A 5,016-nucleotide genomic window follows, 5' to 3' on the forward strand; every position below is an offset into this window, starting at 1 on the left:
TAATTACTGAAATTGCTCAGTATTCATGAGACGTGTCGTGGCCTCAGCTGAGAGACTACACATCCACATATACTCTGAGAGACAACCTTCTCAGTCAGAGGTTTTATGGCATGAGCTTTCATGCGAGACATGAGTCTCAATACTCATCCGATTGCCGAATCTGGAGTATAAATAATTACTGAAATTGCTCAGTATTCATGAGATGTGCGGTGGACTCAGCTGGGAGACTACACATCTACATATACTCTCTGAGAGACAGCCTTCTCAGTCAGAGGTTTTATGGCATGAGCTTTCATGCGAGACTTGAGTCTCAATACTCATCCGATTGCCGGGTCCAGAGTATGCATAGTTAGGGTTTTACAATTCTACCCTTGTTGAAAATCCACCATCTACACAATTATATAAAAATACAGTGCGGAAAAGAATAACACAGACACCAGAAATTTTGTTAATGAGGAAACCGTAAATGCAGAAAAACCCCGGGACCTAGTCCAGATTTGAACACCACATTGTATTAAGCCGCTACAGACTATAAGTTAACTTCAGACTGGAATGTAGTTGAGCCCTAACCAACCTCACACAGATTAAGGTACAGTCGCGTTCCTTACGCCTCTTGAACCACACTAGATTCCGCGCACTTGATTCCCTTAGCTGATCTTACCCACAACTAAGAGTTGAAACTGTTGATACATGAAAAATAATACCCATTAACGGGTTTGGGGTGCCCCCAAAGGGGGAGGCAGGCCTAAGAAAATACATGGGGACTTGGAGACTAAGCCCAAGTCCAACGAGAAAATACTCATGAGACAAGAGGGATATAGAAGGGATTAATGAAGAAGAAAGAGGTTATATTAAGGAAGAAATGGCATTATAAGTAATTAAGGAAGTTTAGGACATGTGGCATGATGTCATACAATGAGGGGCTTTTGGAAAGCCTATATAAGGAAGGACAAGGTACAATGGAAAGGCAACTCTCTCTCTTACCATTCATAGTAAGTGTGGTCATCAGGTGTGACTAGGACGGGTAGGACCAAAATCATAATCACCCCTCAATATTTGGCGACCACACTCGGAGGATCGTGCCTAGCTCACCATGAGACACCTAGGAGGTTCTAGTGTTGGCACGCTAGAAAACAAGTTGAGCAACCCGCCATTCAACCAGGAAGGCGAAAGAGAAGGAATAGTATTCGAAGCCCCACAGGGATACCTATTGTCGTATTCATTCAAGTTGGATTTTCCATGCAGTTATAATGTTGCCGAGTATGAAGCACTGATCCTGGGGCTCAGAATAGCGAAGGAAATCAGTCTAGGAAGTATAAAGGGTGACTCGAGGTTAGTAACAAACCAAGTGAATGGCGACTTCCACGTTAAGGAACCACACTTGGCACCTTATCGAGAAGAGGCTCAAAGCTTGATCCACCAGACAGGGTCATCTTTGGATTATACGGGCAGAAGCGGGAATCGACATGTTGACGCCCTGGAAACATTAGCAAAAAAAATGCAATTAAACGGTAAAGACGAAGGAACGGTAACATTAAAAATAAGGGAATTACCCAACACCTGGAAATAAGATCTGGCTTTTGAAGAAGCAGACGAATGGAGGAAAGTATACATTGAAGACTTAACCCGGACAGAAGATGACCGCGTAATGCCGACTCTAGCCCCAAAACAATTCGTGATGATCCAGTGTGATCTATATTACCGAGCTGTCGGAGGATCCCTCGTAAGATGCGTGAATAAATGGGAGGCAGAGAAAATACTCTGGGAACTACACGCGAAGATATGTGGGAAGACCAGCGTTGTCCACTTCTATATGAAGCTTCAAAGGCCGGGAATATACTGTCTGAGCATGTCGGCACAGGCAATAGCCCTCCAAGATAGCTGCGCCGATTGCCAATCCCCACCTCAACCCGTGGAGGTATGTACAGCCGAGTGAGTAGGATGGAGACAACCATACATCGATTTTATCCAGCACGACAAACTGCCCAACGAAAGACATGTGGCTCTGAAAATTCAAAAGAAGGTTGCGCGTTTTTTCATGAACGGGAATGTACTTTACCAAAGGAGCTATAGTAACGCGAACCTACGATGACTATCTGATCAAGAGTTAACCGAGGTAATGACCCAATCTCACAACGATTAACACCAATGAATGCGGAAGTTATTCCTACAGCTTTACGAAGGCGGATTCTATTGGCCGACTATGGAAAGCGATACTGCCGAGCATGCCAGAAGATGCTTAAAATGCCAAATGCACGGGACTTTGATTAGAGATTGTGGATGGGGCAAAACGATTTGATGGTTTTTATGGAATTGAGGAGACGACGTGCGGAGGAGACTCCTTGAACCGAGTAAAATGTTCAACCTCACACATATGCACTGCAAGAAGGGAGTGCTTTGAATTCGAGAGATCAATCTGTAGTACTCCGGCCTAAACCAAGACAATTGTCGTTCCAGAGTAAATTCGGTCACAAGAGAGGATGGGTCGATCGGTAGGAGGGAAGCTGAGAAATGTGTGGAATCAATGGTAATCAAAGATTGTAGGTGTGTTGTGAATCTAAATAAGATAAGTTCTGAATGATTGAAGTTGCTCAGTTGAGAGTAATTGCTCAATTGATAAGGTGTTGATCACGTGTTTTCTGTGAGACGTGAGATTCTTCGTTGTTCCTCAATCATGATTCAGAAACTTATTTATATTGCTGGAATTGTAGACACCATGATCCCATGAAGTGTGATAGTTGATGGAATCAAAGAGTGGGAGAATGGAAATCATGTTTGAAACCAGTTGCTCATCTTACAGAGACTTGGTCGATTTTCCATCCACTACTTTGTTAACTCCTTCAACTGATTGCACGACTTGCTCACATTCCCATCGTGTGTATGAACACACGTGCCGTAGACCGCCAGACTAAAACCCTAGTTGATATCCCCCATGTGACACGATTGACGTCTCGTGGTTAATTAGTCAGTTGTTGAATTCATGACTTTATGGGACGATGAGTCCATGTATTTGCAGAGTTGAACATGATCTTGCAAAATGTTCTGAAGCTCATGAATTGAACGTGTCTGTTGAGACAGAGGTATAATTCTCACGTTGATAGTTGAGGTGAGCAAGTATTGCTCATTCGATAAATTGTTGAATATTGAGGGTTGAATCAATATTCCTTGATTTGAGCAAATATTGCTCATCTGAGCAAGTGTTGCTCGTCTGATGAATTATTGGTAGCGTGACCAAAATAAAACATTAATTAGAATACTGGTAGTTGAACCGAGCATAATTAATAAGAATATTGATCATGAGATCTTCGTAAAGTTATTAGTGTTCGAATATGGAATTATGATCCTTGGACTCAAAAACCCTAATTTGATCAATTGATGACCAATTGATGATTTATTTCAAAATCAACCATGGGACGAAGGAGGGATCGGCTACAAGGGATCATGGATCGACCATGTAGTGCCCATATGCTCGTGTGAGCAAATACCAAGGTCTCTTGAAGAGTTGGTGATTTGTCGATGAAAGAATGATTAAATGCTGGTTTAATCATTTATTCGAAAAATGCTCGTCTGAGCCTTAGGTGATAAAACCTAATTAATTATGAAGAGGTGAGGGACCGACCAAGGGGTCATGAAACCATCCCTGGATGGTCGTGGGATCGAATGACGATCACTCCATGAAATTCCAAAAAATACTTGGAAGAGTTTTGGACCTAATATGTGCGATTGCGCAAATTAGGTAAAATCATGAAAATATGCGGGACTGGCTCATTGCGAGCCAAAGATCCAACCTTGGTAGGTCAATGTAACATGCTCGCGTCATCAACACATTCGTGTCTCAGTCCTGAGAATTTTGATATTTTCTGGCGTGCGTTTGAGCAACCATTTGAGAAAATATGACAAAATCAGGGTTTTGCTGAAACTGAGGAAACTTTATGAGATGAAGGAAAATAATTATAAAATGAAGGAATGATGAAGCATGGGACCGTTGAGACCAAGGCATGGACGGCCGTCCAGTGACCACGGTCCCATGGTGCTTTTATTAATTTATATTATTTTTCATGAATTTATGAAAATATCATGAAATAAAGGAATTTGTTGAAATTAAGGAGTTTCCTTGAAGTGAAGGAGTTTCCATGGGATCAAGGAAGAAAATAATATTAAAATAATAAAAATAAGGGTGTGTGGGACTGGCTAGGGCATGGCCGGCCGGCTTGGGCCCGGTCCCACGAGTTTTCCTAATTTTTATGTATTTTCTATGTATTTTTCCATGATTTGAAGGAATTTTCCTAATTTGAGAGAAATACCATGAAATCAAGGAGTTTCATGGGATGAAGGAAACTTTAAAATGATAATAATAAAATAAAGGGACATATGGGACCGGCTAGGGCATGGCCGGCCGGCTGGGGCCCGGTCCCACGAGTTTCCCTAATTTTATATTATTTTTCATGGATTTGTGAAAATACCATGAGATGAAGGAGTTTTCATGAGATTAGGGAAATAATAATAAAATAATGAGAAACCATGAGGTGTGGGGCCGGTCAGGATCAAGGCATGGACGGTTGGCCAACATTCACGGCCCCACAATATTTTTCCTAATTTTATATTATTTCCTTCGTGCGAAGGAACACCATGAAACTGAGGAGTTTCCTCAAAACGAAGGATATTTGTTCAAATGAAAGGATTTTCATAAGATCAAGGAAAATAAAAAAAATATGATAAAATATAAAACTGGCTGGGATTGGCCACGCACGGCCGGCCGGTCGATGCCCAATCCCCTGGCGCCTTGGTCAATATTTTAATTATTTATTATTTTCTTCCTATTTTGCATAGGTTCATCGTTTCGTCGTATTTTGAAATACTCGTTCGTGCGGTGATTGTTAGTGTATCATCGTTGAGTACACTTGCACCTTTTGAGCGGGGCTTACTCAGAGGTAGCTCAGATGCCCGTGCGTTGAATATTTATTACTAACCCATGGAATTCTGCTGGGAAGAACCATAGATTGAAGTAACGAAATA

Source organism: Papaver somniferum, chromosome 5 (genome assembly GCF_003573695.1).
Source record: "Papaver somniferum cultivar HN1 chromosome 5, ASM357369v1, whole genome shotgun sequence".
Classification (NCBI taxonomy): Eukaryota; Viridiplantae; Streptophyta; class Magnoliopsida; order Ranunculales; family Papaveraceae; genus Papaver; species Papaver somniferum.